Source organism: Natator depressus, chromosome 1 (assembly GCF_965152275.1).
Source record: "Natator depressus isolate rNatDep1 chromosome 1, rNatDep2.hap1, whole genome shotgun sequence".
NCBI classification, from domain to species: Eukaryota; Metazoa; Chordata; order Testudines; family Cheloniidae; genus Natator; species Natator depressus.
This window is the reverse complement of record NC_134234.1, coordinates 262,473,369-262,489,211: the sequence shown is the minus strand read 5'-3', so window position 1 is coordinate 262,489,211 and position 15,843 is coordinate 262,473,369.

Sequence of the window (15,843 nt, the reverse complement as noted above, 5' to 3'; positions counted from 1 at the left end):
CAACAGGAGTCACACAGCGAAGTTTCCTTGTACTTTGTTAAAAATGTATCCCTCAGTGCAACTGAAATATTTTTCATAAGGTACTGTCAGCAGCCAAGGATACTGTTTGAATGGCCTGGGTTGGTCCTTGAAGTGGGCTCCAGCAACTTAAATCAGCGAAAAGGCAGAGACTATAAACCTAATATAAATGAGTCCAAAAGTCCTTGGTACTCAGTGCTTCATCCCCAGCTTCTGCTGTTGTACTCCAGAAGCCTTAGAGATAGCCTGGTGCGAGCTCATGCGATGAGTTGTATCCATAATTGATAATTCTCAGAGATGTTTTGCTGTCTGCAATCAGGATGGGTTCTCAACCTCTGCTTGCCTGTGGTTTTTTTTTGTTTTGTTTTTTTGGGGGTGGGAAGGTGCTTGTAGACCCCATCGCGCGTGCGCGTGTGTACTTGGGGCAATTATATAGCCTGTTATATAGACTTATAAGGTTGAATAATGAGCCATTTTGCTACAATAGTCCTCTAAAGTCCTATTTTTGGATTGGGGCCCCATTATGGTGGTTGCTGTCCAAACACAGCTTGGTTGTATTGTGATGAGCCACCATAAGTACATTTGACAAGAAAATGTACATTCTGTCAATGTTGTTTTCCTTGTTACGATACCCCCTTTTGATCTTCTGCATAGGTTCCAGTAACAAATATTAAATCTATACAAAATAGTAAAAATTCACCAATTGTAAGAAATTGATGAAATATCTTTTATTGTTACGTGGAGGCAAAAGCTTACATCAACCATTGCTAAAATGGGTATTGATAGAAGAGTTTAATTTTACTTTTTTTAAATCAAACTCAATGACACTTTTCTTCATCTTCAGAATTAATGGAGGAAGCACAGGAAAGAGTAAGAAAAATGTGAATATTAACATAGTAGATGCTGGTTTGCAATTATTGAGTCAATCAGATCACAGCTTTCCACTACAAAAGGCCAAATTCAAGCCTGGTATAAGTGCATTCAATTCTTCTGAGCTCGGAGGGAAATGTCACAAGACTTAAAATGGCAACTGAATGAAATTTTATAAATTTTAAACCCTCTTTCCCAGCCCTGTGAATATGTATTTATTATGAAAAGGAGACAGCTGGAGTTGATCCTGCCAAAGCTATTGCATCAGTTGCCATCACTGCTGGCTAGTGTAGGGGCCTCATACGCAAATGCAGGAAGGAAATTTGGTTCAACAGTCACAGGTGGTTTTAAAAACAAAAAACAACAACAAAAAAACCAACAACCTGCATATATTCTATATATTTGTAAATGGGTATGAAGTATTGCTTATCTTATCCTTCTGAACGTCAGCGTTCTGAATGCATGAGCTACATGGCTTTGCTGTTTGAAACATGCTTGAATAAGATTATTTGTCCAAGCTGTCAAATTATTTTGAATGGAACTAAAATTCTTCATGACTTCTCCCAAATCCATTTACAATCAAGTGCTAAAAATTATGTTGAGACATATGCATTATGAATGTGTGGACGAATGTCTGTATAGACAGATTCACCCACAAGCACACACTTAGTACCCCTACATCTGAGCATCAGCTATTCCACCTATGGAAGGGAATATCTTTTCTCCCTCATGGTTTTCTGTTCACCAAGTGTCAAGCCTGAAATACTTGAATTTGTGTTCTATTCAATAGTTTCTCTGCTCCTTTGTTTTTGTCTTGAGAGTCCTTTGTGTAACAAATGTGATGCAGTAGATCCCAATTTTGAAGCACTGAAGTAATCCAAAGGCTCAACACTTCCATGTTTAATCAAAATCAGCTCAATTCACGCTAGTCTGTGATTTACTTCCCAGCAAATGATGGGAGGATATAGCCCCAATACTGGAGATGACTACTGAAAACTATTCTGTACGCACACTTCACCAATAGGCTGAAGGCACCAGAAAATGACCAAAAATAAGGAAACTCATACATGACTTTCTATGTATATACATGCAGAAATTTATGTTATAAGGTACCATCTGTAGAGTCAAATAGATAAAAAGCTGCAGTCAAGCAGGTAAAAAGAAAATTCATGTATCCCAGAAAGACTTCCACATAACACTGTGTATATTCTCACAATAACAGATGTGTGGTAGAGATTGCTCATGCCTGCTATTCCCAAAATGTGTGCACTGCCTCGTGAAGAAACTGTTCATTTTGAATCCATTGTTGCAGAATGGTTTCAGCCATTGTAAATCAAAAGCTTGGGCCACAATAGTGTAGATCCATCATAAATACCATTTTCAGAGAATATTTGGGGAACTTTTCTCTCTTTTTATTTCTCTACACACCCTCAGAAGCCACATGTGAACAGGGAAAAAGAAAAGCGTGACATACAAAGCAAGGTGGGGAAAAGGCTGATTAGATTATGAGGACAAAAGGAAGGAGGACCGAGTCTCAAGCAGATTTATCTCTGAATATCATGACTATTCCTAGGTTTAAATGCTAATGTGAACATTCCATTCATGGAGCTTTTATAGGCAAAATATTCCATCCAGTGATTTTGTGGGTCTCCGTAGTAGCTAACAATTTTTCATGAGTCAGAAAAATTCTATAGGTTCAAATTATAGCAGAGGACGTAACCTATTGCAATTGGTGTGCAAAACCAATGCCGTTAAACATGAATCTTGAACATACATCTGGATGTATTATTCTCCTGATGCTACTTAAATAAAAAGTTTCTCTTCCCTATTCTAGTGATTGTTCATTCATTACATCTATCATTTCTGCAATTTATACTTAGGAATGGGATACCAATGTTGGTAGTGTTCTTTCCTTTATACTATTACCACCCCGTGATTCACTGAACTGTCACTAAGGCAAATGTTAATGGCTGTGTGCGGGGTGTTGATGACACATGATGATGGGATTTTTTTCCTCTGATTTGGATTCTACATAAAGCTTCTGAACTGGTTTCTTTACTTTCTTTTCTTTATGAATGAAAATTAAAGACTCTTGTTGTTTCTTCCTTTTAAAATCTGATGAAATGATAAAGCATTTTCTTTTAAAATTGTTTCAACGGGATGGCTGCAGAGCAGACTAACAAACTTCCTTTATTTTCATGGAAAGGAGAACGTTCATTCTTGAAACAAAAATAAAACTTTGCTGATCAAAGAGTATTATGGGGACCTCTAGTGGCTAACAAAACCACTGTCAGTGACCCAGTTTGCAATTGTATCTGAGCTGCTGAACCCTCTGTTTAAATCAATGGACAAAATTTTCCTCTTGGATCCATGCTATACCTTTCAAACTGCTGATGCCCAAATGTGGGGCATGATAAAGTCACAAAATGATGCCAGAAATTTTAAAAGCTGTGAAATTCTTTCATTTAGTGAAACTGATGTTCTATAACTCCATTTCATGATTATTTCTGATGTAAATAATTTAATGCTAAAAGTGCAGAGACAGCAAATTTATGTGGAATGTAGATAACTTTGGGACAAAAACGTGTTAAATCCCTTTAAAATAAGGAACATTTGAGAGGCCTGTTCCACACGATGGGTCTCTTATACTTGCTACACTCCCCCCTTGACTTGCAGTTGAGCTTCCAGACATGTTACAAGTACAGAATAGAGAACAGAGCGTGACAGACACGCTGTGGATGAAATGCTAATCAGAGAGATGGATTTATGCCCTACAAATAAAGGCTGATTGGATGGCTTAAAGGCCTAGTTTGTGGAAGGTACTGCTTTTTAGATACAGGAGAGAAAAGAGGGAGATTAGAGGGTTTACAGGAGCAAAAGAGAGGTGGGCTGTTTATGGAGAGGCAAGAGGCTGAACACAAAGTGTTGGTTGATGACTTTTGCAACCAAGGTTTTAGGGGTCTGGGAGTACAGCTGGGGGCTTGAATGTGAGCTGGGGTAGGGAGCAGAGGCAGGAGGCACAATGTAAAACTCCAGGGCCTATAAAACCATTAGGGCCAAATTTACATCTTACCCCAAAAAGAACATGTTTGGATAGCCATACGGTGGTAAAAATAGGATTCTTCACTGTATTTAACTCAAATGTGATATAAAAAAAACCAGTGTAATATCAAGATCAGGTTACCTATATTTCCAATGTATAAACATATACACTGGCTGCCAATCACTTGAAAACAAATTGTAATAATTGCAATTCAGGTTTTGATTTTATGTAACTCTGTCTCCTCCCACACTCTCACTCTCCAGATAAACATTCTTTTTACCTTTTCTAAACTTTAGCTGCTGTAACAGAGACCTCCCTGTACTGGCACCTGTGGTCCCAGAAGAACATAGATAATTACCATAGTGCGTCATTCTGATGTACGATATGTCTATTAGCACCTATTTATTTGCTGAGTCTAGCATTCTATAGACCTCTGTGAAATAGGATCATAATAAATTATTTGTATTGTGCACACACTGCAGCAGTGACCCTGGCAGTCCCTTGAAGGTATTTATTACTGCATTCAAAACTAAGATGAGCAGAGTGAGTTTGTTTAAAACAAACAAAAAACATCATAAACACTCAGGGCCTATTATACTCTCTTGGAGTTAAGCTTGTTTATAATATCTAAACTAGATCCAGTAGTCCTGTGTAAATGCAAAGGTGAGTGATTTGTCTTTTGATACATCGTTAGCAAGAGCAGAGGTGTGTGATCTGTATTCTTGTACATCCTTAGCCATAGCAAGATCCCCAGCTATGGTTATTACTTAGTCCTGCCTTGAGTGCAGGGGGATGGATCTTCTGCAGGGGATCTAATCAGCCCCTGCAGTACCAAAGTGGTAGGTTCATCATGCTATAAGGTTACTGTTGCACTTAGAGTATTGGATCCAGTCATTGCTACATGCTGCATGTTACATATGACCACAGGGGAATCTGCCCTGGACAGTGTCTGACCTTATAAAGGCAAACGTTGGAAAGTTTATGCAAGTTCATTTTGGCCATGGCTTTAAACTGGACCCTCACTTAGGTGCACAAGTCTGGTCTATTGAGCAAGTATATAAATATGCTAGAAAGGTCCCTTCTTCCTTCTCATTTAAGTCATATCTTGAGGATTTTAGTGGTGCATAGTTCTTGTTCTAGCCCTCTGCACAGAGGTGAATTTCACCCTCACAGAATCCCTTGGAGCTCTTAGAATGATCTCCCATTCAAATGTATATAGGTACAATATTTCAAACACACACAGTTTCACCATCTAGTGTGTGTTTTTCACCATTATTTATATTGCAGCAGTACCCATCATGCTGCGTGTTGTGCAAACTTTGGCCCATATTGTGCATTCCTTATTTCCACTAATGAGGTTCACACAAGTAGTCCCTTGCAAGTCAAATGGAAGTCAAGGTATGTGTGAATAGCTGCTCACCTGTGTTTGCACAGGGTTCACTATCTGGCCCATAAAGGAGGACACCGTTCCTGTGTGAAAGAGTTTATAATCTGGAGGTCAGACAACAGATGAAGGGTGAGATAATTGGATACAGTATATGAACACAGGTTGGTCTACACAGGTATTGTTGCATTATAGTCTCTGTTCTGGGTTATGTGTGGGACAGGTGTGCAGAAGTCTTCCATTTATTTTCAACCTGAATCCACCATATCAAACACATTGTTCAAATGAAGGGTTCAAAAACCATGACTTTTTAAAAAATGGCATCGTTTTTCCATCTGCCTTCTACTTTTTGAGGCTTTTGAGAGAACTGACCCATGCCAAATTAGTATGTGCTCATTTCAGGTTCAAAGTTCAATCTTAAAGGCACATGTGGAGATGTGGGCATCTCTGCTGGCTGGTTGGAGAGCGACTTCGATTACCCTTGCCTGTTGTCTGAGCTGTCATTCCTGCTCTACTCTCCTTTATCACTATCCCTCCTGCTCCCTTGTACATTCCCCTTCTATGCCTGGACACTCTCCTGTCTCACACCTCTTCCCCTTTCTCCTGAGTTTCGTACATCTCATTCTCTTCTTAAGTCTCCTCTCTGCGTCACAATCTCTCTTCCAATCCTCCTCATACACCCATTCCCTTGTCTCCCATAGCCTGTCTCCCCCACCTCACTCCAGTTACCTGCTGCTCCCCAGACTGACCCGCCCTCCCTCCTGACAGCAAGGTGCGTGTGCACCACAGTGAGAAGAAGCAGTTCTGGTGGGCTGCTGTTCTGAACATTCAAACGTCAACCTTTAGGTGCACATTCAAAAAGGCGAGTCTCCCCTCTGCCTGCATGGAGGAGGACTCCTCTTACCCCTTCCAAATCCCTGGGACATGGGTAGTTGCCATCCTATTCTTCTCCATTCCTTCCCCTTATCACTATCCTTGGCCAGTGCTAGCCCAAAACATACTAATAATTTAATAGGGGGGCCCCTGGAGCTGCTCAAGGCTCTAAGCAATTGTTTAGTCTGCTTATGCTTCGCACGGACTTTGATCCCAGCTATTGCCTTCCCTTCATTACCCTCCCCCACTCCACACCACCCAGACTCTTCTCCCACTCACATGCTTCCTCTGTGCCCCAGCCAGTCTCCTACCCCCACCCCACCCCAGCATCCTTACCCTGCATTTTCCTCCCTTTCTCTTTAGTGTCCTGCCCCTCACATTTCCCCCCTTCCCCATCACAATCTACTGCCCCTCTTTGGTCTCCCTTATATTGATCACATTCCCTTGCAGCCTCACTCCTCTCTCCACTCTCCTTTCAGCATCTGCCAAACCCTCACATCCCCCTGTAAGCCTTCCTCCCTGCACCTCCACAGTGTCCTCCTGCTCCCAACACTGCCTTGCATCCTCTGTCTCCTTCTGGGGCTCAGAAAGCTCCACAAGCTGCTCTCAGACTCCACTGATGGATGGAGCAGACGCCAAGGCACGAAGAACAGCAGTTTCCTGTGTCCCTTCCTTGCTGCAGCATAATAGGGAAAAGCCTTTCTCAGACCACCATTTTCCTAAGTCTTGGCATGGTGTAAGAGAAGCTGTCTTTAAGAAAGATGGCTGCCAGCTCCCATTGTTTAGAATGGGACAGAAACCAGGCTGCCCTCAGAAGATGGCTGCCACTCTGTGGTTAGCAGCTGGACAGGAAGCTATGAGGAGACAGAAGAATGTGGGGAGCAGAGGGGAAGCAAGGTCTGCTTTGCAGGAGACTGAGGGGAATGCAAGGAAATGTGGGGAGCAGGATGACACTGAGGTGGTGCAGTTGAATTTGGAGTGCAAGGAGGGAGACTTGAAGGATTTAGGGGAATGTGTGGGTTTGGAGGAGCCAAAAGAGGAATGTGGAGTAAGAAGGAGGCTGAGGAGGTTGTAAAGAAATGTGGTGATTACCTGGGAGACTGAAGAGTTGCAGCAGACTGTGGGAATGAAGGAGGAAGATGTGAGGGGTAGGATATTGTAAAAGGAAAGGGAGGAAAATATGGGGGGAGGAATGTAGGGGGTGGGGGTGGGAATGGGATACTAGATGGGATAGGGTGGAGCATAAAGGAAGGGGGGAGAGTGAGACAGCTCTCCACATCCCAGGGCTTAGGAAAGGGTAAGAGGAGTCCATGTCCAAGCAATCAGGGAGGAGACAGGTTTTTGCCTGTGCATTTAAGGTTGATGTTTGAAACTGAAATAATCGAGCACAAAATAGGGGTGGACTGTTTCCCTCAGAGATTCAAGAGTCAGAAGGCAATTTAAAAACATCCCCCAAAAGATACATATATAGAATTTAAAAAACGTGAGTTTTTAGGCCAGTCTTTAAATTTTGGGGGTTTGCAATACTGAGACTGACAACATGAGGGAGAGAACACAACTCAAAGGAAAGGAAGGGAACAGGAGAAAACACTAACAACAAACAAAAAGCTACTTGAGATGCACAAGAGAAGAAAAAGTGGAACTAAGGAAGGGAAAGAAGGAAAAACAAAAGCAAGAGAAACCTGATAAGTTATTTTTTTTAAAAGTTTAGTTAAAAGCTGAATATTAAATATTGATACAAACTGTTGTATTGTTTGAAAATATAATACATGTGGCATCATAAACATACATGCTGTTATACACTAGGACTAGGTGCTGTAAACTGCGTCAGAAAAAATAACCAACACTCTGTCAGAAAGACTTGCAATGCAAAATCACAGGTGGGAACTAAAGTGGTGTCCTTGTTGTTTTTGTAAATGAAGCCTATCAAAATGCAGACCAGCTCAGCTCTTTGTCCAGAGTCCCTATGAGAAGAAATGCCACTCCCTACTTTCTGAATGCAGTTCTCCTTTTGTATAGTAATTTATCTTCAATAAATTGAGAGAGCTGAATTACTATCTGACACTATAGAATCTGATCATTGGTGCTCCATTGCCAAGGTAAAGAAAGAAATTTCTGTGGGTCCCTTTGAATCACTCCAGTTTGTTGATTTAAGAATCAGTGGTGAAAGAATAAACAACTCCATGCCTTATTTTTCAATATCTGGACTAATCCCATTCTAATTTTTCCCAGTAATTGGGGAAAAACAAAAATTTTCAGAAGAAAATTGCCTTTGCTTTTATGATTTGCATAAGGCAGCATACCCAGAGAAGTCAGTTTCTTTTGTGTTGGAATTGGGTGGTTATTGGACACGAGTAGGGAGGGACTGTATTAGGGGAAATTAGGGGACCTATTCTGAGTCTCTTATAGCAGGATGTGGGGGAAAGGGCAAGGCTATTTATGGCCCCAATGTTGCAAACATTAATGCATGTGCTTAACTTAAATCAGGACAGTAGTCACTTGAATCTACTTAGATGCATAAAGTTCAGCACATGCGAGTTTGCTATAGAATCCAAGCGCTTTGTGCAAGCGACTTCAGCTGTTATTCTTTTGGATTTTAATTCTGCAAGACACTATAGCAACTAAATAGCTACTATATAGCAACTAAACTGCCTATATTCTGTGCAGTTTACTGTTACGTTTAGTCAGTATTTTTTCAGTAGACTATTTTTATGCTTCTCATTTATGCTAAATTTTGATAGCGTGTTACCAGTTACAATAATACATAATACCTAGCACTTCTATAGAGCTCTTCATCAGTTGATCTCAAAGTGCATTACAAAGGAGATGAGCATCATCATTCTCAGTTAACATATGGGGAAACTGAGGCACAGATAGGGGAATTGACTTGCTCAAGGTCACCCAGCAGACCAACAGCCAAGCCAGAAGCAGGGTCTTCTAAATCCCAGTTCACTGCTCTATCCACTAGGTCACACTGCCTCTCAAGCACTTGTCTTTTAAAAAAGAACATGAATAACTTCAGAGAAATTTATAAACTGATACTAGGAAGTAGGGCATTTCAAAACCATACGTTTTGGTTTGTACAGAATCAGCTTTTTTCCAGTACAGTTTTGTGTTCAGACTTTGGCCTGATTTAAATGCATTGTAGAGCAAATATGTTATCCTGTACAAGGACACAAATTAAAGAGAATTATACAAAGTTAATACAATTTATTTTACTGTTTAAATAGCTGAAAAAACAAAGTAATTGCAGCTGGAGATTCCCCTGAACCAAAATCTAAGATCTAAACAGAATTAAAAGCTGTGACTCTGTCTAGGCTTCTCCAGAACTCCTGGAATTTACATATCAAACTATAGACATCAGTCATGGGGGATTAATCTGGGCTGGAGTTGAAGTCAGGAGGTAGATTCATCATATGATACTGTGAGGCAGAGATTAAGGGGACCTTAACGGGTTGGCAGCATTTGTCTGAAACACTGCACCCTGTTAGCAGGCATTGATGATTCTAGGAAAGTGTTAAGTGGGTTTTGTTGCCTCACTGAGGTGGGTGCTTTGTTACCCCCACCTGGGTATAAGGGAGCTGGAGAAGTGGGGAAAGAATACCATTAGGGTGTGGACTGAATATTTCTGTGGAGAAGATATGTATTGTTCTTTCTCTTGGGCCTTTTCTACACTGGGGTTTTTAGCCACCAATGTAGTTATATTGCTACAAACCCCTAGTGTAGCTATGGTGTATTGATGACAGCAGAGTCTTGCACTGGTACAGCTTACCCCCGTGCAAGTCAAGTTCACACCAGTGTAGTATGTCTGTACTAGAGGGTTGCAGTGATGTGGTCACATCTGTGTGACTACACAGGTTTCTACAACCCCCAGGTAAGCGCACATCTAATGCTCTGGGCACCCTTGACAATCTGTTAAATTATACTAAAATAGACAGATCCATCAGTTCCTCCAGATCAAATAAAATAATCCAGCAAAACCACAAATATAATAGAAATTAATTTACCCATGTCCCAGGCTGTCTTGCTACCAGTACCAGCCTTACCCATCACCCATGGGGAGGTTCTCCTTGTGGAGATTTTTCTCAGATGTTTCTGCTGGGGTGTTTTCTCTCCCTTTTCCAATAGGACAGGCTGGTCACCAGACTCTGTGGGTCAGCTTGCAGTAGGGCTGACTTTTTTTTTTTGCAGAGGCTCTGGTCCTGTCGATTGGCAGCATAGTTCTAATAAAGCTACACTGCCAGGGAATCCACCCTGTCAACATGGAAGGAGCCTTTGGAAAAGTCACACATCCTTAGACTGTATTACTTTTCACGTTGAGCTCCATGGGAATGCTACACATCCCCCTTTCTCCGTTTATTCCCTCTTGGAGCACCCTCTGTGAGGAAGAAAGAATACTATGGAGGAGGCTGGCACATCTCTTTCATGCAGGAGTGAGAGAGCTGTTGCCAAGATCTTAAGCCCTTGTTATGTGAAATAATGTAATAAAATAGTACGTACCTGCATTACAGAATGGACACTTTGTTCACATACCATAGTTTTAATAATTTATGGTAATAATTTATAAGCTAATATTGCTAGTAATAGTAGTTTTCATGACCGCATTTCTGAGAGTTTGGCTTTTTTGTGCTGATTATATGTCTGAAGTGTCGCAAGGTTCTGCTGGTCTCTTTTAGTGAAGTCCTGTAGACGAAGCCAAATTCTTCCTTGTGCACATGGGATTTTTGCTCATGGGAAAGCTGCTTGGACATTAAGAAGCAGAATGTGGCCCATATAACTTTTTCCTATGGGAAGAGCCACCTCATAGTTGTACCTCTTAATCTCCCAAATCTGATTTGAGGCAACGACCCTCAGCGATGCACAGAAGTTGTTAGTCCAGATAGAGTAAAATGCTATGAGATTTATTTAGCAAACATTTCTGTAACTTCAATTTATGACTAATCCATGTGTGAGGCAAATAATTATAAACCTGAGGATTATCATATTCATATTGTGTGATGGAACATCTGAGTATTTGGTGTGGGTATCCCTCTTAATGAGACATAGCTGAGAGTTATGGCTCACTTCCCACGTAAATTGGAGAGGAGGAACATACTGATTGCCAAAGATGGAATATAAATGACTGAATTCAACCTCTCTACCACCAAAGACCAGATGGTCAAGTCAGCTTTACATCACCTCAAGTGTCAAACTTTCTGTGACTAACATCAGGATTTGGAAGTTAGGCAGAGAGAGATTACAAAAGCCTGAGCAAATACATGTACAGATAGTGCTATGGTGAAAACTGGATTCCTATTCAATCTGGACTTTAAAAGAAGTCAGGAGCACATAATTTCAGTGTTCTGCAGTTGTGAAAGAAAACCATGCATTGTAAGAGCAGAATCTCTGTCAATTAATTCTATTTCTTACCATTGTGTTTGGATAAATATATATACACATGCATGTACACACTTATCAGGTGTTTGTAGAATTAAAGAGAGCTGATGTAGATTTCAGCACTTTCTCGCCCAGTACCAGGCTGCAAGTGGAGTTCGTTATTACATTTTGTATGGCAGTGTGCACCTGTAAGTCATCTATTCTGACTGTGGAGAAGTAAACTAAATTAATCTAATTGTCTTGCTTGAAAAATACTCCAGGTAAGACTAATTAGCTCTTTGTATTTAGGTTAGCTACCATCCGCTCCTTATTAAATAAAATAATGTATTTCTTTAGAAGACCTTACAAAAATTGAACTGTGGAACATACAATACCTGGTTTTCTTGATAATTCCCCCTAAAATGTAAAAACAAAAACAACCCTCCAAAACAATCTCAATCTTTTTTTCCCCTGTTCCTGGACATGTATGTTTAAGTGTTTGCAGAAAAGTACACAAGAGGAAGAAAGATAACAATCAAAGTAAACCTTTTTGATGCATGAATCGACACCCCCATAATCTTACTGCTGTAGCCTATACTACTTCACCCCTCTGGTACCTCTGTTCCTGTTTTTATCTTAATTTTGTTTGTGAAATCCTTAGCGCACGGAGATAATCTCTTATTTGTCTGTAAACCATCATGCAGGTTTACTGCATTATTACAAATACTATTAAAACAACTGTTAGGAACATGGGAAATCTGTGTTATTTTTATGAATATTGTGTGTACCTCTGTTTATTTGAATTGAATGTCAGGGTAAAGGTCTACTGTGAAGTGTCGAGGAGCTACTTCCACATCCCAGGAAAAAGAGTACAATGGCTTTACCCAAACATCCTGCCACTCAAGAACACTTAACAGTGTGCTCTTTGGTAGTCCACCTCCATCCTTTGGTGTGCTCTCCAGACAACTTTGCCAATGCGAGGGAGGTGCTAGTGTGTGGACATGCAGAACAAGGAGGCCTGCCTGATTTTAAAAAGGGACACTCCCTGAATCTCAGGAGAGGCAGTGAGCATAGAGGCAATGTCTGCAGGGAAGCAGACTGAAACCAAGTAGCCAGAAGCAAGGGTTACCTGGGATAAACTGAGCCTGCCTAAGCTTGGAAGGAAATAAGTGTAGGTAAGAAATATGCATAAGCTTTTTGTTGTTTTAATCCTTGTCTTTGAATACTTGGTTCCTCTGGATAAATAAGTATTTTGTTCTGAGTCATTGCATTTACCTACTGGTTGCAGTTTCCAAGGGGAAATCTCTTGCAGATCAAACCCAGTTGGACGTGCTGAGGAAACATTATTGGAACACAGAGGGCTGCAGCCCACAGACCTAGTCTGAGAGTGGGAGAACCACAGGATTCCACCCAGGGAAGAGTGAAGTTGCAGAGCTTGTCACTTGAAAAGATGCTCTTGAGAGGACTGGAGGGTGGTCAAATGTACAGGTAACCCCGTAACTGTAACAACAGTCATAGGGAGTCTGATATTTTCAAAAAGCCCTAATCTAGAAAAACAAAATGTTAAATTATAGCACCTAATGTAGCAGCACCTACAACTGTTAATTATAGCTATATTTACAAATGAATTATAGCTATATTAAGGGGCCTAACCTTTGGACTCAACCTCTGATCCCCTCCTAGCTGTGGCAGTGCTGCTAATTTGCCCCACTTACCCACGGTTTGTTTTTATGTAGTTAAAACTGTAAGATATTGCCATGTTTGAAATCGGACCAAAGTGATTAACCAAGTGAATTGAATAAAATATGTTTCAATTAAATACATCTCTTAGATCTGTTGAGATGTTTTCAGTGAATTGGAATTTTATGGGTCAAGGTTTCTAAAGCTGGGTGAATCATTCATGAATATATACAAGCTCCATGAAATTGTTAAAATAGTGATAATGTTAATTATTTGTCCAGCGCTACTCACCACAGTGTAACACGGGGTGGGCAACCTTTTTGGCCCGAGGCCACATCGAGGTTGCAAACCTGTATGGAGGGCCAGGTAGGGAACGCTGTACTTCCCCAAACAGCCTGGCTTCTGCCCCCTCCCACTCCCCCCATCCCCGCCCCGACTGCCCACCTCTGGCTTAACAGAATTAGAACTTGCAACTATCAGTTTGTTTTTGAAACAAAATATAGTCTTCTAGCAAAGAATGGCTGTTGTGGATGCAAAGTGATGGCAGGATCCATTACAATACGAGTTAGCTTTAGAGCTATTCAGACAGGTCCTGATCCAACAGCCACTGAAATTGGTGGAAAGACTTCCATTGACTTCAGTGAGCTTTGGATCTGGCCCACAATACTCAGTTGACTATTTGTGCTATTTTATATCATAAAAAGTACTTTGTTCGTCTGCCACAACAAGACAAAAACTCCCCCTTTTCATCCACTTGATGGGTTTGCTCTAATTGAGAGGCTGTCTTTGCCAAAACAGGATGTTCAGAAAAGAGAGGTTTCAGAGTAGCAGCAATGTTAGTCTGTATTCGCAAAAAGAAGAGGAGGACTTGTGGCACCTTGGAGACTAACCAATTTATTTGAGCATAAGCTTTTGTGAGCTACAGCTCACTTCATCGGATGCATTCAGTGGAAAATACAGTGAGGAGATTTATATACACACAGAACATGAAAAAATGGGTGTTATCATACACACTGTAAGGAGAGTGATCACTTAAGATGAGTTAATACCAGCAGGAGAGCGGGGGAGGGGGGAAGAGGAGAAAACCTTTTGTAGTGATAATCAAGGTGGGCCATTTCCAGCAGTTAACAAGAACGTCTGAGGAACAGTGGGGGGTGGTGAGGGGGAAATAAACATGGGGAAATAGTTTTACTTTGTGTAATGACCCATCCACTCCCAGCCTCTATTCAAGCCTAAGTTAACTGTATCCAGTTTGCAAATTAATTCCATTTCAGCAGTCTCTCATTGGAGTCTGTTTTTGAAGTCTTTTTGTTGTAATATTGCGACTTTTAGGTCTGTAATCGAGTGACCAGAGACATTGAAGTGGTCTCCGACTGGTTTTTGAATGTTGTTATTCTTGACATCTGATTTGTGTCCATTTTATTCTTTTACGTAGAGACTGTCCTGTTTGGCCAATGTACATGGCAGAGGGGCATTGCTGGCACATGATGGCATATATCACATTGGTAGATGTGCAGGTGAACGAGCCTCTGATAATGTGGCTGATGTGATTAGGCCCTATGGGTTGGTCCTTGCCTACAGACAGCCCCCCAACCTGAAGCACATACTCACCAGCAACCACACACCACACAACAGAACCACTAACCCAGGAACCTATTCTTGCAACAAAGCCCATTGCCAACTGTGTCCACATATCTATTCAGGGGACACCATCATAGGGCCTAATCACATCAGCCACACTGTCAGAGGCTTGTTCACCTGCACATCTACCAATGTGATATATGCCATCATGTGCTAGCAATGCCCCTCTGCCATGTACATTACGTAAAAGAATAAATGGGCACAAATCAGATGTCAAGAATTATAACATTCAAAAACCAGTCGGAGAACACTTCTATCTCTCTGGTCACTCGATTACAGACCTAAAAGGCGCAATATTACAACAAAAAGACTTCAAAAACAGACTCCAATGAGAGACTGCTGAAATGGAATTAATTTGCATTAATTCAGTAGAGGCTAACTCTCGTTGGAGTCTGTTTTTGACGTTTTTTTGTTGAAGAATTGCAACTTTGAATTTTGAAGAATTTTTGAAGTCTTTTTGTTGTAATACTGCGACTTTTAGGTCTGTAATGGAGTGACCAGAGAGATTGAAGTGGTCTCCGACTGGTTTTTGAATGTTGTTATTCTTGACATCTGATTTGTGTCCATTTATTCTTTTACATAGAGACTGTCCAGTTTGGCCAATGTACATGGCAGAGGGACGTTGCTGGCACATGATGGCATATATCACACTTCTGCCTTTTCTGCATTATTACTGATAATTCTACCATTTCCATCTAGTAATGGTCCAATATGATTGTCAGGATTCTTTTTGTTCCCAATTCACTTAAGAATAAGGCTGTCAAGCAATTAAAAAATTAATTATGATTAATCGCAGTTTTAATCACACTGTCAGACAATAATAGAATACCATTTATTTAAATATTTTGGATGTTTTCTACATTTTCAAAAATATTGATTACAATTACAACACAGAATACCAAGTGTACAGTGCTCACTGCATATTATTTTTGATTACAAATATTTGCACTGTAAAAAAGATAAACAAAAGAGAGTATTT